Consider the following 26,831-nt stretch of genomic DNA (forward strand, 5'->3'; position numbering starts at 1 on the left):
CAAAATAGACTATTGCAATGCCCTATACCTTGGGACGAGCCAAAGAAATCTGGACAAACTACAGGTCACACAAAACAACGCCATTAGGGCAGCATTCAACATACCTAGACGGAATCATATATCCACTATCAGACGCAACATCCAGTGGTCACCTATCTTGCACCGTATATCACTCAAATCACTTGTGCTCACACACAAGGCACAGAACAATGCAGCTCCAGCCTACTTAATATCACGTTTCTCGCATCACACAGCCACCAGACCCTTGAGAGCTGCCCAGGCGCACACTTTGGACATCCCCAGCTTCAAATTACGCTCGGCAGGAGGGTCAAGTTTTCCGGTCCTTGCTGCCAAGCTCTGTAACTCACTCCCCAATGCACTAAGGAACATTCCGCTTTGCCACGTATTCAAAACCAAAGCTAAACTTTGGTTACGGGAACAAGACATCCTGTAAATTTGTAACTGCTCACAGCGCGTACCCTTCGACTGTAACCTTGGGTACTGCTACTTTGTTGTTATTATCTATGTCATTTTCACCCGTTATGTTATACTGTATCATTGTCATTTTCACCGTTCATGTTATACTGTATCACTACCTATGTAACTGTTAACCTCTTCTCCTGGAACCTGGAACTTCTCCTCTGCAACTTGTAACTGCCTACTAAACATGCGCCCGCAAGCCTCCGGGCAAGGTGCGCAATACAAATAAATAAATACAAATAAATACAAATACAAAATCCTGCACGTCAGCGTGAAATCCGAGGAAAGGCCCTTAGCGCGTAAGCGCGTCAGCACGCATACGCGATTCTATTGGACCAGAGTCCCTCAGCGCGTAAGCGCGTCTGTGACGTGACCCGCACGGGTGTTCCCCACTCAGCACCGTGATGACGGAGCACACGTGGAAATACTGCACGTCAGAGTGTCATCGCGTGTAATTGGACAAAAGTGCGCGTACACGCGATTGGCCTATGTACGTGTATTTCATGGGTGCGCGGGCACTTACACACGCAAGTACGTCAGCGCACCTGTATCCCGTGGTGCGTGGGAATTTCCACACGCTATTGGACTGGGAACTGGATTCCAGGGGTGCGCGGGTCTCACGCTCGCCTAGAACACGCGCAAAGCATAAATTTGCGCACTTTAACAATAACAAGCTCAGACGCCAGGATGAACATACCGTTCCTAGCAGCAGTGGCAGTGGGCTACCAAAGGAGGAGGAAGAGGATAGTCAGGGCCAGAATATTCACACCCAGAACCAGCCTTTTCGGGATGCCTGATGACCAGGTGTATGGGAGGTACAGGTTTCCACCACACATAATACTGGACCTGGTGAGTGAGTGGGAGGATGACCTCACATCACCCACCCTGTGCTCCCAAGCACTCAGCCCCCTGGAGAAGGTCCTCAATGTACTGCACTTCTTAGCCACTGGATCATTTCAGCGGACAAGTGCCATAGTGGGTGGGGTGTCACAGGCCACCCAGTCACGCTGCCTACACCAGGTCTTGAACATCATCACTGCACGCCCATCAGTCCGCAGGCACATATACCTGCCCAGAACACCTGCAGAAAGGCATGCTGCCGCCCTGGATTTTTACGGTGTGGCACGATTCCCCAAAGTGCTAGGTGCCATCGACTGCACCCATGTGGCTCTACGTCCCCCCAGGGCATCTGAGCATATCTATAGGAACCGCAAGCACTGGCATTCCATCAACGTGCAGGTAGCATGTAATGCCAAGGGAATCATCACCTCAGTATATGCCAACTATCCCGGGTCCACCCACGACAGCTTCATTTACCGAATGTCCACCCTAAGCCGGGACCTAGAAGCTGGGCGGCATGTCGATACATGGCTGCTTGGTGAGTATGTATGCCACTGCACATGCATGCATGTTGGATACTGAGCAAGGTCACAACCCCACCAATGATACCAATCACCACCTCCACAGGGGACAGTGCCTACCCTCTCAGCCCCCACATGATGACGCCAATTCGGAACCCCACCACGCCACCCGAGGTAAGATATAACACAGCCCACATTACGACCCGGGGCATAGTGGAGCGCACATTCGGAGTGCTAAAGTCACGCTTTCGCTCCCTTGACCGTTCTGGCGGGCAGCTGTTATACGCTCCCCCAGTAGTGTGCAGGATCATAGTGGCAGCATGTGTCCTGCACAACGTTGCAACACGCCGGGGCCTGGCCGTGGACATGGTGGTGGCCCCACATCCCCAACCACATGCACAGCCGCTGCGCATGGGAGGGGAAAGGGCACGGGGGGAGGCAGCCCGTACACAGCTAGTGGCTAATTACTTCAGATAGTGATCACACCCCTGTGGAGTGCACACTGGCCTGGCACATTCCATCTGACAATCAATGATGACTCAACCTGACACTGATCCTGAATGTCTGGAGATTCAACCGTGAAAAGCATATCAGCCTGAGATTGTTCACCTGGAAGTGTTACAATGTGTGCATCCCTACCCACACACACCACCAATGCAGTTTTGTGAAGAAACACATTCAAGCAGCTAAAATGAATACCCACTTGCTAAATGCAACAAGAGGACAGTGCCATGTCACCCAACCCATCCCCAGCACCGCCACACAACACACCGTGCCATGTCATGCTATGTGCAGGTAAACAAAGTCATGCCCACAACATGACAAGTGTCACGATGTACAGTATCCCCAATTGAAACTTGCTACACCTGAAATGCTCACTGTAATGCAGGACCAACAACAAACTTGAGCAGGTACTACCATTAACATGACTTCACTAATGTAATAAATCAGTAGTCTCACCACCTGGAAATACCTGCACTCCCACCACTTCCAACTGTACAGTGTTGGCGCCATGTAGAGTTGTAGGTGCACTGCTGCCAACAAGGACCCCATCTCCAGACTAGAGGGCCTTGTGTAGACATGAGGAAGGGACCTGCAAATTGGGAGGCAGACACAGATGATGAGTTACACATCAATGCAACATGCAGTGTACAACAATATGCACTAGGAATGTATACACAGTATTGACTAGACTTCCCACACATGTAGTGGGAGTCAAATGTCACCATGTACTTCAATGTCACTTGGGCACACCCTTTGCAAGCCCATGGAAACGGGAAGCAGGAGGGGTGTGTGTGACTCAAACCCAGGCATCTGAACCAAATACATGACAAGCCTGCATGTGCCCAGCCACAATGCAGCGTATGCCCACAGGAACCACGGAAGCCAACAAATTGTGCCAAAAAAATTGGGAAAAATATAAGAATAAAAATAAAAATAAAAATAAAATTAAAAAAAAATAAAAAATGGCCATTAATGGGCCCGGGGGGGTTGGGGAGGCCACCCAGGAGGTCCGAGGACAGGGTGCACACCAAAACCCACCTGTGTGGATCCTGGGAAAAAAAAACACCTCCATGGGCTCATGGCCCACACGGCTTCCCTATTGTGGGAGTATCACTGCTGTCGCTATTATCACCCTGTGCAGCTGCATCCGGAGGTGGTTGCACTATGGGAGGCAGCCCACGCAAGGCCCTACTCTGTTCCTCCATGGCTGCAAGCATGCGGGTGTGGTAGGTCTCGTTCTGGAGGATGAGGGTGCGGAGGTCCCCATGCAACAACTCACGGGATGCCCGGACCTCCGCCCTCGTTGCTTGCATCTCAGCTGAGAGCGTAAGGGTGAGACGCTCCAGCTGCTGTTCTGTCCTTTGGTGTGTTGAAGCCTCAAGCTCAACAAGAGTCGTCCTGAGTTGATGGAGCTCCTGCCTCAGGGCTTCCCTGTGGCCCTGGGACTCTATGGAGATGGCCTCCTGCAGAGTCGCCAGTGCCGCCCGCATGTCCCTGTTGGACGCCAACATGTCCTCCCTGTGTGACTGGCAGATGGAGTCGGTTGCCTGCTCTAGTCGCTCCATCAGCCTTTCAGGGGGGACAATGGAAGTGGCCACCCTATCCATGGCCTGAGCCATCATCTCGGATGATGCTGCCTGTTGGGTAGCCATACCGTAAATGGATTGCTCCCATGCGGTATTGCCAGGTGGCGTACGGCCACCACGTCGGCGGGCAACACACCTGTCTGGGGCAAGGCGGACTGCGCCTTGTTGTGCCGGCACTGCCTGAGGCTGCAGGACTGCATTCCCCCTCTGATCTGCTGGCCCAGGAACAGGATCAGATGTCGCGGAGTGTGACCCTGCATCCGTAACCACCAAAGGCCTAGCTGCCAACACTGACATCCCCATTGAGGGTTCTGACCCTGGTGCAGGTGGGTGGGACAGAACAGAATCCCTCCCTGGAACACTCACCTGCGACGGCACGTAGGTCTCATCATCCGAATCAACAGCTGAGTACAGCTCGGGGGAGGTGCAGCCAGAGACACCCCTTGAGAGCACGACCTGCAGCACTTGTGGGTTCTCACCCACCAGCACACCACGTCCCTCACTGGTGGTTGGTCGGCCCTCGGACCCCTCCTGGCTCTGCACCATCTCCACAACCCCAGCAGTATCAGGTGCGTCTTCCCCTGCAAAGACATAATAACAAAGAAATGGAAACAGGCATTAGCACCATGGCACACAATGAGGGCTGAGAAGCAAGTGAACCAGTACTTGATTGACACATGTACCACATGACTAAGACCCTCCCATGCATGCACCCTCACTGCGTATGAAGGGCAGGCAAATGGCACACACTGATGACACAAAGATGGAAGATGAACACATTTCCTGCATGCTGCCTGGCAGTGGCATCACACATTGGCCTGTGATTGCCAGGTGACACACACATGCCATCACACAGATGGCATGTCCCATTGCTATTGAGGCAAGATGGAGAGGAGGGCAGCACTTATTCATTTAGTCCAGTTCCCGCATGTAATAGCTTTTCTAAATCAAACAGGTCTGATTTTCACCTGGAGCTGGCAGTCCTAAATGGTCCAATTGCACAGGGACATGTGTGAACATATGATATCCAGGTAACAAAGTCACTCCACTTTACCATAGCCATGCCAGACATGTGACTAGAGGACTGAGAAATGCCTAGTATAAGTGGTGGAATGCAAACAATCTGTCTGAATGAACAGAGAAAAATAAGCAACAATGTTGTGGCAAGGTGACACTTCAAGGGCAACTGGCGTGCTGTTGGGCTAGATGTCTACTGTTGGCAGAAGGGATACTGCAATGGCCAAATGCAGCTGCGCAGGATGTATTGCATGAAGCACATGGCTGACCCATACGACTCAGGCGCACACACTCTCACCTGGCACACAAACAGAAGCCCTCACACACACACCATGCACATGGATGACACACACATGCATGTGCACTCACCGGACAATGCCTCGTAATCAGGCAGATCTCCAACACCTTGGATCTGTTCCTCCGTGACGTAGGTCCCAGCGACTGACTCATGTGGAGTGAGTTCCATGTCTACTACTGGAGACCCACCTCCAGTCACTAGAGTTGCGGCATGACTTGAGGCCAGCTTCTTCTTTGCCCTGCGCTTTAGGTCATTCCAGCGCTTATAGCAATCATTGGCTGTGCGCCTCACGATTCCAAGGGCACTTACGATGTCCGCAACGGTCTGCCAGTGTGCCTGGCGTTGTGCAGGTGTGGTCTTGGATCCTGCAACAATGACCATCTCGTTATCATGTCCGGACACATACTCGACAAGTGCATTCAGTTCGTCATCCGTGAAGCTGGGCTTCCTCGACGGGCCGGACTGTGTAGCCGTGTCTGGGGCATCAGCCTGTGCCGGACGAGCACTCTTCCTCTTCCGCTTGGAAGGTGGTGGTGATCCTGAGTGTCCTGCGTCGCTCTGGACACTGGGGGCAGGAGCCCTGGTAGGCTCTGTATCAGGTGTGTGGGATTGCACACTCAGCATGGGACTTGGTGCAGGCATTGGCTCAAGTGTAATGGTGTCAGGGGGAATGTCAGCAGGATGGACTAGGACCGACACTGTCCTGTCTGGGTGTGTGAGAGCTGGGGTGGATGGAGCCACAGCTGCCCCTGCAGCCTCTCCGCCCTGCCTACTTGGGGCAGCAGATGACCTTGCTGCCCCAGATCCACGTGGCATGATGGCATCAACGTGCACCAGCGCACGTGTCGTAGCCCTGCTGACCTGGAAGTCAGCCATGGAGTCAGCCAGGTCTGGTGCCACAATGGGCTGGTCCAACAAGGGCTGAGCATGGATGGTGTCAGCCACATCAGCCTCAACGGGAGGGGGGGGGATTATGGGTGCCCTTGACTGGTCCTCCACACATGGGGGGACAGGCTCACCCTGCAAGTTATGACCACGTCCCCTACCGGATCCACCACGGCCACCACTTGTGGCTCTTCCACCTTTGCCACCCTTACGGAATCCTCACCTCCCAGCCATGGCACTGATATTAATGTGCGTATGGGAGTAGCTGTAGACTATTGTCCTGGGCAATTGGGGGTCAAAGGGGTTGGGTACCAGATGGTACTTGTACCCTAGTGCTCTAGCAAGGCTGAATGTAACCCCTGGGGAAAGATGACGGGTCACGCAATGCACAGGAGGCCCAAAAAAGGGAGATGACGTGCACGCAACCCCTCCTAGACCACGTGTGCAGAAAGAAAAACCTGCACTACGCTGTGGCACCCAGTAACACAAGAATGAACGTATGCGTGTCACACGCAGCCTAGAATGACCTCTGAAGGGGTAGGCTACACACGGGGAAAGCACAGATGTTAGATACGTGCGTGACTCACCGCCTGCCAGGTAAAAGAGTGTGAAAAATGAGCACGTTTGGTTGGCAACACCCCCGCCAAAAGAAGATATGTACGCTGTCTGAGGAGACAGGGCAACAGTAGAAGGGAACACTGTTTGAGGGAACAGGCCCAGGTAAACCAGTACAAGAGAAAAAATAGAAAAAGCTGTCAGAGGCAACAGGGAGTACAAACTTGAAACGCCGTGAAGTAAATCGCGTGTGAAACGACAAGAAGTACAGAATTCACCCACTCGCTCTCCACGAAAAGCACGTACAAGGAATTGGTGTTCTACACGTACCTTATATGCAGGCCCACACGTACAGCGTCACTTACGCGGCGTACGTGCTAGACCCATTCCCACCAATTACACGCTTTGACACTTCTGCGTGTAGGTCCATTTTCACCAATTACACGCTTTGTAACTTCTGCGTGTAGGGCTATTTCCACCAATAACACGCTTTGACACTCGGACGTGTGACGCAACTTTTTCCTACGCGTGCACGTGACTTCATAGACGCGCATACGCTAGTGACGCGTTTACGCGCTAAGGGCCTTTCATCGACACGAAAGACCACGCTCCTGCCCAGGAGGCCAAATTACTGCCCCCCAGAGCCCTGAGCACGCTCTCACCTGCCATCTGCTGCTGCCTGACTGCCTGCTGCCCACGTGCCCTGCCATTTGCTGCCTGCACATCAGCCAGGGGTGCTGTTGCTGTGACCACCCCTGCTGGAACCAAAGGCTCCCGACTGCTTTTCCGTCGCCCCACAGCCCAGCCCCAGGACCCAGTTGCCCACCCACTCCTGCCTCTGGGGTTGCCATGTCGGGCACTACAACATCTGGCACCAGTGGCAACCCCCGGCCAAGGAGGCAGAGGGGCACCAGCTTCAGTGCCAGGGAAGTTGGTGTCCTGGTGGAGCATGTCCTGGGGCAGTATGATGCCCTCTTCGGAAGGTTGCGCGCCGACAAGGAAGGACGGACTCGGATCTGGATGGACATCGTGACTGCCATCAACGCGGAGGAGGTGGCAGTCCGCGACTACGAACGTGTCAGGAAGCGCTGGGAGGACTTCAGGTCCAGGACCCTCAACAAGGGCCGGCGCCTCATGATGGCAGCAGATGCTAAGGGGCGGGCGGGGCCACTTGTCGGAAGATCAGATGAGTGTCCTGGAACGCATATCCCCAGCGCTCCACATCCAGGTCCTTGAGAAGCAGACTCGTCTGGAGTCGAGCGGTAAGTGTACATGCATACTGATTGTAAGCTGTGCGTGTGGTGGTGTGCCAGGAGTGTGCAGGTTGAACATGTATTTTTATGTGGCCAAGTAGGGGGGTTGTACAGGGCTGTGAGGGTGACACATGCGAGGGGTCTCATGTGTGACACATGGATGGTGCTTGTGTGTGTGGGCTTGCATGGCACAGGATGTGGAGGAATGATTGTCAGGTGTGACATGGATGTCGATCAAAACACTGCGACAGTTGGCGGAGGTGTACACATGCATGCAGGTTTGGTGTTGTGTGTGCATGTGTAGTGTACTCCCTATGTTGCATGTGATGTGTGGATGACCTTTGGCTGCCCATGCTGTTGTATGTGAATGGATGGTGCTGGCTGTTGCATTATGGCTGTGGTATGGCTCATGTGTGCAAGTTGAAATGACATGTGTGTTGGGGATTGTGATGCCATGTGTGAGGTTTACCAATGCCACTCATGTATAACTGTCATGTGTGTATGAGTCCATTTTACAGTGCCCTGATGCCTGTGTTTTCTTTCTCCCTGTCTGCAGCGTCAACTGATGAAGAGGGCGGAGAAGGTGCTGTGGAGCACAGCGGCAGGGGTCGCACCACCAGCCGAAGACGCAAGGCCCGGATCCCCTCCCAAGTTGTGATCTCGTCGGGGAGTGAGGAGTCTGGTGCGGCGTCCCAGGCCGCAGCTGGCGAGGGGAGGTCCACGAGGTGGAGGTCGGAGTTGGACTCCTCGGCAGCAGAAGGGGCAGCTGGGACCCCACAGGGCCCAACGGGGGAAGATGGCACGGAGTCATCCAGGTTGGTGGGGTGTTTGGTGGAGGGTGCCCCTGCACTGCTGGGGGGTGGTGGGAGACATGGGTTGGACATGGGTGGGGGCCTGCTGGCAGGTGCCCCACAGCGCTGGGGGGTGGGGGTGGTAGGAGACATGGGTGGCGGCCTGGTGGAGGCTGCCCCTGCACTGCTGGTGGGTGAGGGTGGTGGGAGACATGGGTTGGACATGGGTGGTGGCCTGCTGGCAGGTGCCCCACAGTGCTGGGGGGTGGGGGTGGTGGGTGACATGGGTGGGGGCCTGGTGGAGGGTGCCCCTGCACTGCTGGTGGGTGGGGGGGTGGTGGAAAACATGGGTGGGGGCCTGGTGGAGGCTGCCGCTGGTGGCTGGGGGGTGGGGGTGGTGGGAGACATGGGTGGGGGCCTGGTGGAGGCTGCCCCTGGTGGCTGGGGGGTGGGGGTGGTGGGAGACATGAGTGGGGGCCTGGTGGAGGCTGCCCCTGCACTGCTGGTGGGTGGGGGTGGTGGGAGACATGGGTGGGGGCCTGGTGGTGGGTGCCCCTGGTGGCTGGGGGTTGGGGGGTGGTGGGAGACATGGGTGGGGGCCTGGTGGAGGCTGCCGCTGGTGGCTGGGGGGTGGGGGTGGTGGGAGACATGGGTGGGGGCCTGGTGGAGGCTGCCCCTGCACTGCTGGTGGGTGGGGGTGGTGGGAGACATGGGTGGGGGCCTGGTGGAGGATGCCCCTGGTGGCTGGGGGTGGGGGTGGTGGGAGACATGAGTCGGGCATGAGTGGGGGCCTGGTGGTGGGTGCCCCTGGTGGCTGGGGGGTGGGGGGTGGTGGGAGACATGGGTGGGGGCCTGGTGGAGGCTGCCGCTGGTGGCTGGGGGGTGGGGGTGGTGGGAGACATGGGTGGGGGCCTGGTGGAGGCTGCCCCTGCACTGCTGGTGGGTGGGGGTGGTGGGAGACATGGGTGGGGGCCTGGTGGAGGATGCCCCTGGTGGCTGGGGGGTGGGGGTGGTGGGAGACATGAGTCGGGCATGAGTGGGGGCCTGGTGGAGGGTGCCCCTGGTGGCTGGGGGGTGGGGGTGGTGGGAGACATGGGTGGGGGCCTGGTGGAGGCTGCCCCTGCACTGCTGGTGGGTGGGGGTGGTGGGAGACATGGGTGGGGGCCTGGTGGAGGCTGCCCCTGGTGGCTGGGGGGTGGGGGTGGTGGGAGACATGAGTGGGGGCCTGGTGGAGGCTGCCCCTGCACTGCTGGGGGGTGGGGGTGGTGGGAGACATGGGTGGGGGCCTGGTGGAGGCTGCCCCTGCACTGCTGGGGGGTGGGGGTGGTGGGAGACATGGGTTGGACATGGGTGGGGGCCTGCTGGCAGGTGCCCCACAGCGCTGGGGGGTGGGGGTGGTAGGAGACATGGGTGGGGGCCTGGTGGAGGATGCCCCTGGTGGCTGGGGGGTGGGGGTGGTGGGAGACATGAGTGGGGGCCTGGTGGAGGCTGCCCCTGCACTGCTGGTGGGTGGGGGTGGTGGGAGACATGGGTGGGGGCCTGGTGGAGGCTGCCCCTGCACTGCTGGGGGGTGGGGGTGGTGGGAGACATGGGTTGGACATGGGTGGGGGCCTGCTGGCAGGTGCCCCACAGTGCTGGGGGGTGGGGGTGGTAGGAGACATGGGTGGGGGCCTGGTGGAGGATGCCCCTGGTGGCTGGGGGGTGGGGGTGGTGGGAGACATGAGTCGGGCATGAGTGGGGGCCTGGTGGAGGGTGCCCCTGGTGGCTGGGGGTGGGGGTGGTAGGAGACATGGGTGGGGGCCTGGTGGAGGCTGCCCCTGCACTGCTGGTGGGTGGGGGTGGTGGGAGACATGGGTGGGGGCCTGGTGGAGGCTGCCCCTGGTGGCTGGGGGGTGGGGGTGGTGGGAGACATGAGTGGGGGCCTGGTGGAGGCTGCCCCTGCACTGCTGGGGGGTGGGGGTGGTGGGAGACATGGGTGGGGGCCTGGTGGAGGCTGCCCCTGCACTGCTGGGGGGTGGGGGTGGTGGGAGACATGGGTTGGACATGGGTGGGGGCCTGCTGGCAGGTGCCCCACAGCGCTGGGGGGTGGGGGTGGTAGGAGACATGGGTGGGGGCCTGGTGGAGGATGCCCCTGGTGGCTGGGGGGTGGGGGTGGTGGGAGACATGAGTGGGGGCCTGTTGGAGGCTGCCCCTGCACTGCTGGTGGGTGGGGGTGGTGGGAGACATGGGTGGGGGCCTGGTGGAGGCTGCCCCTGCACTGCTGGGGGGTGGGGGTGGTGGGAGACATGGGTTGGACATGGGTGGGGGCCTGCTGGCAGGTGCCCCACAGTGCTGGGGGGTGGGGGTGGTAGGAGACATGGGTGGGGGCCTGGTGGAGGCTGCCCCTGCACTGCTGGTGGGTGGGGGGTGGTGGGAGACATGGGTGGGGGCCTGGTGGAGGCTGCCGCTGGTGGCTGGGGGGTGGGGGTGGTGGGAGACATGGGTGGGGGGCTGGTGGAGGCTGCCCCTGCACTGCTGGTGGGTGGGGGTGGTGGGAGACATGGGTGGGGGCCTGGTGGTGGGTGCCCCTGGTGGCTGGGGGGTGGGGGTGGTGGGAGACATGGGTGGGGGCCTGGTGGAGGATGCCCCTGGTGGCTGGGGGGTGGGGGTGGTGGGAGACATGAGTTGGGCATGAGTGGGGGCCTGGTGGAGGCTGCCCCTGGTGGCTGGGGGGTGGGGGTGGTGGGAGACATGAGTGGGGGCCTGTCGGAGGCTGCCCCTGCACTGCTGGGGGGTGGGGGTGGTGGGAGACATGGGTTGGACATGGGTGGGGGCCTGCTGGCAGGTGCCCCACAGCACTGGGGGGTGGGGGTGGTAGGAGACATGGGTGGGGGCCTGGTGGTGGGTGCCCCTGGTGGCTGGGGGGTGGGGGTGGTGGGAGACATGGGTGGGGGCCTGGTGGAGGATGCCCCTGGTGGCTGGGGGGTGGGGGTGGTGGGAGACATGAGTCGGGCATGAGTGGGGGCCTGGTGGAGGGTGCCCCTGGTGGCTGGGGGGTGGGGGTGGTAGGAGACATGGGTGGGGGCCTGGTGGAGGCTGCCCCTGCACTGCTGGTGGGTGGGGGTGGTGGGAGACATGGGTGGGGGCCTGGTGGAGGCTGCCCCTGGTGGCTGGGGGGTGGGGGTGGTGGGAGACATGAGTGGGGGCCTGGTGGAGGCTGCCCCTGCACTGCTGGGGGGTGGGGGTGGTGGGAGACATGGGTGGGGGCCTGGTGGAGGCTGCCCCTGCACTGCTGGGGGGTGGGGGTGGTGGGAGACATGGGTTGGACATGGGTGGGGGCCTGCTGGCAGGTGCCCCACAGCGCTGGGGGGTGGGGGTGGTAGGAGACATGGGTGGGGGCCTGGTGGAGGATGCCCCTGGTGGCTGGGGGGTGGGGGTGGTGGGAGACATGAGTGGGGGCCTGGTGGAGGCTGCCCCTGCACTGCTGGTGGGTGGGGGTGGTGGGAGACATGGGTGGGGGCCTGGTGGAGGCTGCCCCTGCACTGCTGGGGGGTGGGGGTGGTGGGAGACATGGGTTGGACATGGGTGGGGGCCTGCTGGCAGGTGCCCCACAGTGCTGGGGGGTGGGGGTGGTAGGAGACATGGGTGGGGGCCTGGTGGAGGCTGCCCCTGCACTGCTGGTGGGTGGGGGGTGGTGGGAGACATGGGTGGGGGCCTGGTGGAGGCTGCCGCTGGTGGCTGGGGGGTGGGGGTGGTGGGAGACATGGGTGGGGGGCTGGTGGAGGCTGCCCCTGCACTGCTGGTGGGTGGGGGTGGTGGGAGACATGGGTGGGGGCCTGGTGGTGGGTGCCCCTGGTGGCTGGGGGGTGGGGGTGGTGGGAGACATGGGTGGGGGCCTGGTGGAGGATGCCCCTGGTGGCTGGGGGGTGGGGGTGGTGGGAGACATGAGTTGGGCATGAGTGGGGGCCTGGTGGAGGCTGCCCCTGGTGGCTGGGGGGTGGGGGTGGTGGGAGACATGAGTGGGGGCCTGTCGGAGGCTGCCCCTGCACTGCTGGGGGGTGGGGGTGGTGGGAGACATGGGTTGGACATGGGTGGGGGCCTGCTGGCAGGTGCCCCACAGCACTGGGGGGTAGGGGTGGTAGGAGACATGGGTGGGGGCCTGGTGGTGGGTGCCCCTGGTGGCTGGGGGGTGGGGGTGGTGGGAGACATGGGTGGGGGCCTGGTGGAGGATGCCCCTGGTGGCTGGGGGGTGGGGGTGGTGGGAGACATGAGTCGGGCATGAGTGGGGGCCTGGTGGAGGGTGCCCCTGGTGGCTGGGGGGTGGGGGTGGTGGGAGACATGGGTGGGGGCCTGGTGGAGGCTGCCCCTGCACTGCTGGGGGGTGGGGGTGGTGGGAGACATGGGTTGGACATGGGTGGGGGCCTGCTGGCAGGTGCCCCACAGTGCTGGGGGGTGGGGGTGGAAGGAGACATGGGTGGGGGCCTGGTGGAGGCTGCCCCTGCACTGCTGGGGGGTGGGGGTGGTGGGAGACATGGGTTGGACATGGGTGGGGGCCTGCTGGCAGGTGCCCCACAGCGCTGGGGGGTGGGGGTGGTAGGAGACATGGGTGGGGGCCTGGTGGTGGGTGCCCCTGGTGGCTGGGGGGTGGGGGTGGTGGGAGACATGGGTGGGGGCCTGGTGGAGGATGCCCCTGGTGGCTGGGGGGTGGGGGTGGTGGGAGACATGAGTCGGGCATGAGTGGGGGCCTGGTGGAGGGTGCCCCTGGTGGCTGGGGGGTGGGGGTGGTGGGAGACATGGGTGGGGGCCTGGTGGAGGCTGCCCCCGCACTGCTGGGGGGTGGGGGTGGTGGGAGACATGGGTTGGACATGGGTGGGGGCCTGCTGGCAGGTGCCCCACAGTGCTGGGGGGTGGGGGTGGTAGGAGACATGGGTGGGGGCCTGGTGGAGGCTGCCCCTGCACTGCTGGTGGGTGGGGGGTGGTGGGAGACATGGGTGGGGGCCTGGTGGAGGCTGCCGCTGGTGGCTGGGGGGTGGGGGTAGTGGGAGACATGGGTGGGGGCCTGGTGGAGGCTGCCCCTGCACTGCTGGTGGGTGGGGGTGGTGGGAGACATGGGTGGGGGCCTGGTGGTGGGTGCCCCTGGTGGCTGGTGGGTGGGGGTGGTGGGAGACATGGGTGGGTGCCTGGTGGAGTATGCCCCTGGCGGCTGGGGGGTGGGGGTGGTGGGAGACATGAGTTGGGCATGAGTGGGGGCCTGGTGGAGGCTGCCCCTGGTGGCTGGGGGGTGGGGGTGGTGGGAGACATGAGTGGGGGCCTGGTGGAGGCTGCCCCTGCACTGCTGGGGGGTGGGGGTGGTGGGAGACATGGGTTGGACATGGGTGGGGGCCTGCTGGCAGGTGCCCCACAGCGCTGGGGGGTGGGGGTGGTAGGAGACATGGGTGGGGGCCTGGTGGTGGGTGCCCCTGGTGGCTGGGGGATGGGGGTGGTGGGAGACATGGGTGGGGGCCTGGTGGAGGATGCCCCTGGTCGCTGGGGGGTGGGGGTGGTTCGAGACATGAGTCGGGCATGAGTGGGGGCCTGGTGGAGGGGGCCCCTGGTGGCTGGGGGGTGGGGGTGGTGGGAGCCATGGGTGGGGGCCTGGTGGAGGCTGCCCCTGCACTGCTGGTGGGTGGGGGTGGTGGGAGACATGGGTGGGGGCCTGGTGGAGGCTGCCCCTGGTGGCTGGGGGGTGGGGGTGGTGGGAGACATGAGTTGGGCATGAGTGGGGGCCTGGTGGAGGCTGCCCCTGGTGGCTGGGGTGTGGGGGTGGTGGGAGACATGAGTGGGGGCCTGGTGGAGGCTGCCCCTGCACTGCTGGGGGGTGGGGGTGGTAGGAGACATGGGTGGGGGCCTGGTGGTGGGTGCCCCTGGTGGCTGGGGGGTGGGGGTGCAGGGGGACATGAGCAGGTGTGCAGGGTAGTCCCCTGTTTTGTGGGCTGCCTGCAGGGGCTGTGGAGGGTGTACAGGGAACACCTGTGAGGACCCACCCAGCCTAATCGCGTGTGATAATTCCCACGCACCCCTGTATTACACGTGCCCTGGCTAATCGCATGTAAGACTTCACGCGTACCCCTGTAATACACGTTCCCTGGCTAATCGCATGTAAGACTTCACGCGTACCCCTGTAATACACGTTCCCTGGCTAATCGCATGTAAGACTTCACGCGTACCCCTGTAATACACGTGCCCTGGCTAATCGCATGTAAGACTTCACGCGTACCCCTGTAATACACGTTCCCTGGACAATCGCGTGTTGAACTTCCCGCGTACCCCTGTAATACACGTACCCTGGACAATCGCGTGTTGAACTTCCCGCGTACCCCTGTAATACACGTACCCTGGCTAATTGCGTGTGAAACTTCCCGCGTACTCCTGATATGAAGGTTGCCCGCTTTGCGTTTTCTTGTTTGGCAGCCCTGTAAACTGGTCCAGGGTTAGCGCAGCCCTTTGTGATGATTTAGCGATGTTGATGGCTTTTCCTTGCGCGAGGGCGTTCTTGGGGGCGTTACTGGCGCTGCTGCAGGCTCGCTGCGATACTCTGCGCCACGGCTGGTTTGGGAGCATGAAATCCATGAATACGCTGTGCGCGGAAATCGGTTTTAGCGCACGTGCCTGGCGCACACAATTGCACGCGGACACTCTGCGCCAGCCGCTTGCGACACTTTTCTGCGAAATTCTATGAATTACCCTGTCAATGTGCAAGGTCCCAACTTTTGGAATTTGCTGTCTCTCAACCTTCAAGCTGCTGAGACACCATCTAAGTTTAAGAAAGTGCTTAAAACGCTGATCTTTAACCTGCCGCCTGATTAGGTTTGCTCCATATTATGAGTTCTCCCTACTTCAATCCTGAGTTCCGCCCCTGGTTCCTCTTTTCCCATCGTTGTTAACACTTCTTGTTCTTCTTGTCTCTCTTGTTGATTATGTGTGTACGCCCTGAGGCCTATGGGCATGTGACGCAATGGTAGAAGAATTTGTAATAAATCAATTAAAATCACAACACTAAAAATACAATGGGCTTCATTACAAGTTTGCCGGTCCGGTAACAACAGTGCCGGTAAGCCTACCGGCACTGTTGTTATCGGGCCGGCATACTCCAAGTCTGCGGGCGGCTGCCGTCCTGCCTGCCAGTCCTGACCTGATGGGCAGGACGGCAGCCACCCGCAGAGTTACCGGGAAGCACCAGCACCGTTATCAACAGTGCCAGATGCTTCCATCATCCCCATTCCCACTGAGTCCTAAGGGACTCAAATGGGAATGGGGATTTACATTTTTCCAGCGCCTGAATTCCAGGAACACTGGGGTCGTAATACCCCGGAGTTTCCATGGAGCCAGGTGCCAGAAAAACGCACAAGTCCGGCAGCAGCCTGCCGGTTTTACCTGCACGGCTACCGCCTGACTTGTAATGAGGCCCAATGCCTCTATTTTGTCACCTATCTGTAGTGGTGTACATTCTTTGAAAAAATTACAGTACTAGTGTTTTATACCTGTGTGACTGTTTTCTATCCCATGTTCTCCAAATTGTATTACCCCACCCGCTTCTCTCATGTTGTCCAAGTTTACTTAACCTTCCTATCATCTGTCCTGCAACCACCTAGTATAATGTCCTTTGTTTATTCTCACCCAGTTTATATATCCCTGTTTGTTTCTTGTAGTGGTATTTTCTTATACTTTTTATATTGTTGTATGGGTATTTTGAATCCAAGTTGGAATTGTTTTTCCAATGACCCAATGCTTAGTATGTGCAAGTGGTGTATGCAAACATGTTGTATCTCATATAGTGCATGTGATGCACTGTACACAAAATATTAGGGTAAAAAACATGTATTAAATTGTGTTTATTAAAGTTTGTGTGTTCTTGAACTGATTATGTTTTCTTTTTTTCAGACAGAAGGATATTTATTTTTTAAAACATAGATCAATAACCATGGCTAGGGTCTTGTCCAATGGGCTGTTGGATTTTAGAGGCGCGGTTAACTGCAGCAATGACTGGGGGCAATCCTAGCCATGGATTAAAAATTATGCCTGCAGCCATAGCTGTTATGCACATAAAAGTACCTGCTTTTATGTAGCCTTTTTACTGTCCGTTTTATTAATAATATTTTATACTCGGTTTATGAAAAGAAACAAACACAATCCTATAGCCGAGGTTACAAAATATGGGGCATCATTGAATTTTTTTAAAGCCGCGGCTATACAACATTTTTGAAAGAAAATTAAACGTGGAAACAATATTTAAGAACTATTGAGTTTAGTGTTTGTAAACAGTTATTGCAACATTTTAAATACTTTTTATACATCGATAAAACATAGTGTAAATATTTGAAAAAGGTCAATAAATATGCAAAAAAGGTTTGCTGAAAACAGATGGAGGGATGTGGTTTTGGGTTTTCTTTTTCTTTTTGTTGGAACACATGATATATCTTGTTCTTTAGCCAAATAATCTGGATTATCTGGATTTTTACTGTCCATGATTTGCTGTACTTTTTCAATGTCCTTTTTCATTGATAATACTGCTTTTTCAATATTAATTAATAGTTGTTTAATTCTGTTAGTGAATCCATGGTTAGTTTTGTAGGTATTGTTTGTGGTGCTTTTTGCTTGATTCTTTTTGATACTTGAATGACTTCTTCATCTGTTGAAAATCTTTGAAATATTTGTAAACATTTGAAGATATAATACACTTTAAAAAATATTTGTGTTGGTTGTATTCACATTTGATATTAGGTAGATCAAGTATATCTGTTTGGAATGCTATTTCTAGTCTCATTTTAAATAAGAATAAAGACTTATAAAATCCTGAATGTGGTATATGTTCTGGTTCATTTTATTCAGTATCCTCTTTCATTGCTTCCTCTGTAGGAAAATTGTCCTCCAGCCATGGCATGTAGTTTTCCCTTTTAGTGTGGTAGAAAGAAATTCTGCTTGTCACTTCAGATATTAGAATTAGCAATGTAGGAAGAGTACATGAGGAGAGAAGGTGGAATGTCTGTATGTACTTTATGATTGGTTGTTCATTGTCTGTGTGGTGGGTGGCTGCCAATAGAATGTCAAGTACCTCAGATGCTTTTGAATAGAGAATGTATTTTTTTGAGTGATGTTTATATATGCCAATACAACAGTAGATTATAATGTATTATTATATTAAGAGTGTTTCTACATAGTACATTTTTATTGCTTGGAAGTGAGGGAAGTGAGGTGTAGTTGTAGGAAATTGTGGTATTGTTGGATTATATTTATTGTTTGATTGGATATTTGAAACATGCAGTACATTTTAGAAGGAGAGGATTTTCATTGTTCAGAAGACTGTGGAGATTTGGGGAATTTTGAGAATGGGTTCATAGTGATGTTGAGGGCATAGCTGATGTCTTCTCAAATAATTGGCTTATAACGTTGTTTTGGTTCTATGATATTATTTTAGATTTTAGTGTTTGAAATTAGAGGTTTATGCTGCAATTGTGGAGAAATATTTTTGACATAGAGTACATAAAAATGTTTCATGATTTGTTTTGTAATAGAGGTGAAGAGTATTTCTTTGATTGAAAATATACAGTGTGGTTATATATTGGTAAAAGACCACAAAGGCTTCTTTAAGAGCCACCCATAGAAACTTTTAAGTATATTGGAAAAGGAAAATACCTTTTGATGCCTTTTTTCTTTTTTTTAAATAGCCGTGGTTACTATAGCAGCAAATAAAACATCATGCCTGGATTGTAGCCGCTGGTGCAGTAAGCCAATGAGACGCTGTGTATTTTTGGTGGGTGTAGTCATGTCTATGGCTATCACCTGAGCAGCTGGTATGGCGATTCTAATTTCTGTGCATTGGTCATGTTGTCGCATTGATTTTACACTATACGATTTTGCATATGTGGTTTCAATTGATATACCTTTTCAATATGTATTTTTAAATCTGTAGAGATTTTATGTGTAGCCACGACTACTGCTGGTTGACTGGTGGAACACTCCAATCCTACATCGTACTTTGCGGCAGGCTTTAGTAGCCGCGGGTATGAACCTGTTGGTTGTACCCGTGGTTATACCTATCTGTATTTTGGTGCAGTGACCATATTATATTATGAAGGCTTCAGCACAGATTTGTACATGTATTTCTGTTTGGATGTTCTTACCTGAAGGCAAGTGTGATTTGATTTTGAAAACTTTTTAATTTGTGTTTTTTAGCACATTTGAAAAATGTACGTGCAACTGCGTCTATACGTGGGTTTTCCTCATGTAACCGGGTTTATAGCAGCAGTTATGTAATTTGGCAAAATAGGTGGGAACATTTATTTTCCTTTATATAGTATGTAAATGTTATATATAGTATACTTTGAAAGGATTGTGCTGTGGTTTATTGATTGATATGAGTTGTTACAAAAATGCGTTGGCCATTTTAATTATTTGCTTACTACAGTCCTCTTTTTGTGCTGTTGATATATGAAAGCTATGAAAGTGACCTTTTGGTAAACTTTTCACATTCTGGTTCCAGAATTCAGAGTGCACACATGTTCTGTGTTTGGAAACTGTGAAGATCTATTCATTAATCGGAGCAGCTGAAGGTGAGTGATAATGTGTTTTTATATATGTTATGTACATTTTGAATTGTATTTCTGAGATAAATGAAATATGGTTAGGTGTCTGATTTAGTCAAGTGTATAAGTATTGTTTGGCAAGTAGGGTTTTCCATATTTTACTTCAGTGTTTTTAGGAGAGTGATGAAGCCATATGACAAGTTATATTTCATAATAAAGGGTGTTTGTCATTGACATTGGAAGATGTGATATGAATGTGGGTGCATAAGAAACGCTAGTGTGAACCAAGGAGTATAACTCTACCATTGACCAATAAAGTGGCTGTGTGCGTGCTTTGTAGTTGGATATTAAGCTGGTTTTCTGTCTTTGAATTGTGGAAGTGTTTGAATGTGGTATTAAATTTGAGAGGTTTTATGAGGTGGTGCACCTGGTGAATGCAAACTTGTTAGTCTTTTAAAAATAATAATCAACAACTACATTTGGCAGCTTCACAATTTGCTGGGAAATGGTGTGCTTTGGAAGGGCAGGATTCTATTTGGGTTTAATGCTATGTAATGTAATATGTTGTTACACAATGCACTGACATATGTATTTATTTATATAGCGCCCAAAACCCCGAGGAAACTAGGTGTGTATGCTTAAGAGATTGGTTACTGTGCTTCTGGTTACTGAAAGGAAGCTCAGGAGGTGATTACATCAAAGAGAAACGAAAAAATACTGAAGCGAGATAACTGACTACCCCACTCTCAATACAGCTAGGGCAGGCATGGAGATCTACAGAGTTATTGTGTGATCAGTTACACCTTTAAACTAAGTAAGCCAGATTCATGTGAGCAGTATCATACTTTGTGGAAGGGAATGGAACCATCACACTTATGCAACAAACACTAACAACATTACTATTCTTCAATAAGTCCACGTCAATTTATTAAGTGTTAAGACCAATTTAGAAAAATTAAAAAAGGGGAGAGAACAACAGCATATATATTAATCACAATACATCACAATATACATTATCTTCTCCCTCAATTCTTAAAAACAGTATCATCTGTATGGGGTTCATTGCATTAATGGAAACTACTATATTCACTTCGGCAGTTTACAGATACAAGACTATGTTATTTTACAAGTCTATTGTCAAGTGTCGACATGTTTGGGCCTTTTATGGAGATGAAACACTATCCCTAGTGTCTCTACAACCAATACTGTTTGACGGCCTTCTTCAGGACAGACAATTTCTTTCCAGATGATGGGCACCTCTTTCAAATCCCCCGTAACAGGTTAGCGTAATCTAAAAACAAACATATACAACTTTACACATTATTCATAAAAAAGACAATGGCTCCGTTCCAACACAGCATATTTTCTCTTTATCTTGATACTTTTTCTTGTTTACTAGATGCATCACTTTCTTGATCATGTATCAAATAGTTTTGCAAAAAAAATATATTTGATTTTATTCACAACTCTTTTACACAATAATCTGTTTCTATCAATAAATCACCATGCCTTTACTTACATCCTGTCTGGACCTGAGTTTCAAGCTAGCTCAATCATAGCCGTCGCAGGACTTGGTTCCTACCCCGAGTATTCACGGATCAACTCTGGTTCATTGGGAAGTTCCAGATTGTATTAGGAACCTGTTTTGACAATGAAAATTCTCATTTAATTCATTTTAATGCACATCAGAAAAAAACACAGACTTTATTCATGGTTTTCTGTTTCTAACTCTATTTTAATGTCCCATCGGACCATCTGTGTACACGCCATTTTTTCTGTGTGCACTTACCATAGATCAATACATCTCCCAAAATGGGTAATTTTATCACGTTCTTGGCCACATATAACATGCATTTCAGCCCACTAGACCTGTGCTAGGCACGTAGCTACTACTGCTAAAGAGAAGACTTACTTAATTCCTCCTAGTTGTAAGCCTTCACACCAAATATTGAATCATGCTTTTATGCGTAGAGAAACTGCACAGCAAAGGATCCACACCACCGGCAAATGGCGTATACCAGTGCGTCTCGCTCAATTTGCTACAACCACAAAAAGACCAAAAAACAAAGTTATAAGCTGTTTATCAATCCCTATCTCTAAAGGCCTCTGCATAGTCCAAACAAATGCGGATCTCCAAAGGCTGCCGTCTTAGTTCTTTGACTCTACCAAGTTCGTTAGTTATGGCTTATGGCCATCTCTATGTTGATATCACGATTTACAAAAACCGCCATTCTGATTGGAGGCACGTGCTTTAACACATGAAACTGCGAGACAGCAGCTTTCACTCATTCCTTAAGAGGAACGCTCTGCCTATCAGGCTTACCTTAATCCTTTTCAGGAACTCCAGCCTCACGAAACCAACGCTTGCAGACGATCATGTTCGGGTGGCACTTGTGTTTCCTTTGATCACTTATAGCTGATCTCGGCGCCCACGTGACATGTTACGTATGCGTGGCCCTTCAGGTCAGTTAAAGTAACAACACCTGGAGAACTTGGCTACCCGGCACGGCAGATATGTCTTTTAAATTACTGTTGCCACTGGACACAATGTCATCTGCTAACACGCAGATACAAAACACAACAGACGCGGTTCTATGGGACATCATGTTAAATGTGGGGGGCTCCACGCATTGTCACGTGTGCATAGCACATCAAGATTATTTCAAGACATTTTTTGGAACAAACAGAATTTGTTCAGAAACGGCAGGCACAGTGTAGATACGCACTCTATTTTTCCCAAAAAACTTTTCAAAAACCTGACATACACAGTGTTGATGGGTCAAAACGTATCATCATAGATACTATTGGCCATGCTATTTTTACAAGAGATTTTTTGTGTTCCAACACACTACGGGACACATCCAAATCCGCAAGCCAACACACACCATCGGCCCAACTTCATGTATCAGGGCATCACATTGTTATTAGAGCTCTCAATCGTATAGGACATTCCTCCATAGGATACTTTCTCACCTGGTTGAATGATCCATCTTGCTTACCTTAATGCAACCAAAGAGTTCCACTCTACTGCTGTGTTTAAACCTGTATTAGTCATATTTAGAGAACATATCCACCTTTGTTCACTAAGGCTGAGTAACATTTCTCTGTTACCTCCTCTTTCAGTGGCCGGAATTGTTTGTAACACAAACCATAAGATATCGGTATGTTTGTGTTTTTTTTTATTTCATAATGTGCAACTAAAGGTTTATTGGGCACTTTGTTCTTCAGACAAGATTTGTGTTCACAAATACGTTGCCTAATGCATCTTTTAGTTTTTCCTATGTAGATTAAATTACACGGGTTTTTAATTCCATAAATAACCCAAAATGATCCACAGTTGGTAAAGGTGCGGAACACCCAGTTCTTTCCATTCAGGTCAATTTCCTTGAGGTTGCTTGTAAGGGAACAAACCACACATTTACCACATTTAAAATGTCCAATAACTGGCGGCAACTGCCACAGAGTAGTCTACTTAGGTTTCTTCTCTTTTTTGGGATACGAGTGAACTACCATGTCTCTAACATTCTTTTGTCACTTGAAAGCGAAGCGTGGTGTGACTGGTTCGAAATTGGAAGTTTTGAGAATATGCCAGTTCTTTTTTATGGTCCATCTTAGCTGGTTACTAATTGGAATGGAAGTGGTCACACATGTCATTTTTTCTTGTTGTATTTTTGGTTCCGGATGTAGACACCTGTCTCTGTTCGAATGTTTCGCTCGCTTGAAAGCAGCATGTGCTATTTCTTTAGGACACCATCTACTCTTAAGTCTTGCTTTCAAGTCCTTTCCTTCTTTCACATAATCCGCAATATTTGAACAATTTCTCCTAATTCGCAGAAATTGCCCAATAGGGAGATTTTCGCATAACGCCAGTGGATGAAAGCTGTTCAATTGGAGAATGGAGGTCTTATCTGTGGGTTTTCGAAACAAAGAAGTCGACAGGTGTCCGCTATCAGATTTGAAAATCAGTAAATCAAGGAACGCAATGGACGTGGGATTCCACTTCATAGTGAATTTAATGTACATGCTCTGGTTGTTGAACCACACTTAAAAATCTTGCAACATCATTACATCAGCCTTCCAAATCATAAACACATCATCTATATAACGATACCATTGTCCTATCTGTTCTTTAAATTCTGTAGATCTCCATGCCTGCCCTGGCTGTATTGAGAGTGGGGTAGTCAGTTATCTCGCTTTTGTATTTTTTCTTAGAGTGCGTCTCCTGTTTTGAGACACTGACCCCCCGAAAACAAAAAAGTGAGGGAGATTACCTTTGTAGAGGTAAGAGGAATCACAGAGAAACGTACAGAAGTAATAACATCAAAAGCAAATGCAAGAGAGTTCAAGGTGAGCATATTCATGGAGCCTATCCATATGTTGCAGGGAAGCTGTGACACAGGGATGCAAAAGTCAGTCAGAGGGCCACATTCATGGAGTCTAGCCCTGTGTTGCAGGCTAGCTGAAACACAGAGATACAAAGACAATCAGATGGGTGCATGCATGGAGCCTAACCCCATGTTGTAGGGTGGCTGCGACGCAGAGATGCAAAAGTCAATCAGAAGGGCTCATTCATGGAGCCTAACCCCATGTTGCAGGGTGGCTGCGACACAGACATGCAAAAGTCAATCAGAAGGGCTCATTGATGGAGCCTAACCCCATGTTGAAGGGCGGCTATGACACAGAGATGCAAACATCAATCAGATGGGCACATTCATGCAGCCTAACCCCATGGTGCAGGGCAGCTGTGACACAGAGATGCAAAAGACAATCAGATGGGCACATTAATGGAGCTTAACGCCATGTTGCAGGGTGACTGCTAAGCAGAGATGCAAACGACAAACAGATGGGCACATTCATGCAGCCTAAGCCCATGTTGCAGGGCAGCAGCGACACAGAGATGCAAAAGACAATCAGATGGGCACATTCATGGAGCCTAAACCCATGTTGCAGGGCGGCTGTGACACAGAGATGCTAAAGTCAATCAGAAGGGCTCATTCATGGAGCCTAACCCCATGTTGCAGTGTGGCTATGACACAGAGATGCAAAAGACAATCAGATAGGCACATTCCTTGAGCCTAACCCCATGCTGCAGGGAATGCTGTGACACTGAGATGCATAGGGTCGAGTAAAAGGCACATTCAGGCATACAGCAAGGGGGACAGCATCTCACCTTGGAGCGCCCTGGTAGCAGACAGGGAGCAGACAGGGGCCTTTGTTGTGGACCTTGGGTGAAGGTCCCAGCTCCCACCTCCCAGTTGCTCTGATTGGCTTAACAAGACATTTGCAACCAATGGGATGGGGAGCAGGCCAGGCCATGCAAAAACAGGTACTGTGGCAATGGAAGCGGCCATGTTGGAGGCAAACACAAAGAGGTAAAGGCTGCAGGGTGCCAAGGATGTTAGCAAAGGACTGTGCAAAACAAAGACAAGGACAAGCACTGTCCAACAGGGGGGATCCTCAACATGCATTTTTAAAAGCAGTTTCATTTTTTTCAGAAATTATTGCTGCAGCGTTGTATACTCAAATAATTATTTGCAAGTGTACCCAGTTGCGAGAATAGGCTGCAGGGAGATGTCAAATGAATGGGGGTGCATAGTGGGATGAGGGAAACCGTATTATTGATGAGGTTTGTTAAGACAGCTTTCTGGTGTTGGTCAGGGCACTTGGATATTCAAACCCCAGTGGAGTGGGGATGGGCATTGAAGGGAGGACATACTGCTGATATGTTTTGTTGAATGGCAGTAGTAGTAATTCGTTTGTAGGAAAAAGGCAGATAGTAGGTTTATGATGCTTAAATAGGTGGAAACAGGCAAGGTGGTTCATTTGGCATGTTTTGGGATGAGGGTGGCTAAGGAGGACTAATAATGTGGGTGTTGAGAGATGCATGGGTGTGGCAAGGCACAGTTGGGTGACCAGCAGTATACTTAATGATGTGTGCTTGGAGTTGAGCTACAGTTGTTAAGTAGAGGCTTTTAAGGTACGAAGATGAGCTAGGTGGAGGACCTAAGTGGCAGTGTGTTATGTTGGAGCTATGTTGTCTTATCATGTTACTTATGAATTAAGGACACACCAGACATGAATGAATAGTTGGTTGGTATATGAATGCAAAGATCTGTTGCATATTATTTTGCAACACCTTTATGAATGTGAATGAAGAAGTTATGGTAAGTGTTGTCATGTTATTCACAGTGAAAAGTTATTCTATTTAGAAGTTGTTTGGCAATTGTACTCTGAAGTTATGTGTAGGGTATGTGAGGTAGTATTTAAGAAATGTATAGTGGTATGGCGGTAACAGTATTATTGATTAGGTTTAATACAGCAGCTTTCTGTTGCTACCTAGAGGACTTGGCCATTCAAACTCTAGTGAAAGTGGGGATTTGTAGTGGAGGGTGTATATATATGGTGATATGCTTTTTTGAGTAGCAGTAGTAGTGATTAGATTGTCGGTGAAAAGCAGGGGGTCTGTGCATTTGCTTATTATTTTGAAATAATTGCAAACAGGTGAGGCGGTCCATCCTGCATGTGTTTTGATGATGGCTAAGGAGGACTGATTAAATGGGTGGTGGGAGAAGCAAGGGTGTGGTAGGGCTCAGTTATGTGACCAGCAGTATACTGAATGGTGTGTGCCAGGAGTTGGCATACAGTTGTTAAGTAGATGCTTCTATTGTGTGAAAACTGGAGCTGGGTGGAGAAACTAGGTGGCAGTGCATTATCTTGGCGCTATGTTGTCTTAGCATGTTACTTATGCATTGAGGACACAACAGAGATTAATTAATAGTTGGTTGGTATACGAAAGGAAAGAAGAGTTGCACATTATTTTGGAACACCTTTATGAATATGAATGAAGAAATGACAGCAATTTTTGTCATGTTGTTTCCAGTGAACATTTATTTTATTTAGAATTGGTTTGGGAATTGTACTCTGAAGTTATGTATAGCATATGTAAGGTATTAATTAAGAAATGTATAGTGATATGGGATTACTGTATTATTGATTAGGTTTGGTAGGTAGCTTTATGGGGCTGTCCAGGGCACTTGGCCATTCAAACTAATGATAGTGAGGATGGGTAGTGGAGGGAGGATATACATGCTGATATGTTTTGTTTAGTCACAGTAGTAATGATTTGTTTGATTGTCCCTTTTCAAATCACAGTAGCCAATTTGGAACAGGTTTTTCATGGTTGCTGTCATATGGAAAGTGACCTTGTCTCTTTTTGATTTAAATGGCGGTGGGACATATTTTTTTTCCTGGGAGAGATGTGCTCCACTTCAGCACATCTCCTGTCAGGAATAAAAAGAAATACAATTATTCACATCTCAGACTCTGAGTTGCGAATGACTATTACTTCTGGGCAGACGGGTGGCTACAGAGCTTTACGTCCCGCAGCCTTGACTGAGGCACTTGTGTTGCTTGGACCTACAAAGCCCAGGCGGGCGGTCCGTTAAACTTGCCTGTTAGCCTGGGCTTGGAAGTTATATTATATATTGAAAATATAAAGAAACACAATTTAATTTAATTTAAATTTAATGTGATATTGTATGAAAGAAAATTCAAACTTTC

The sequence above is a fragment of the Ambystoma mexicanum genome, chromosome 5q, assembly GCF_040938575.1.
Source record: "Ambystoma mexicanum isolate Mex_15411 chromosome 5q, UKY_AmexF1_1, whole genome shotgun sequence".
In the NCBI taxonomy this organism is placed as follows: Eukaryota; Metazoa; Chordata; class Amphibia; order Caudata; family Ambystomatidae; genus Ambystoma; species Ambystoma mexicanum.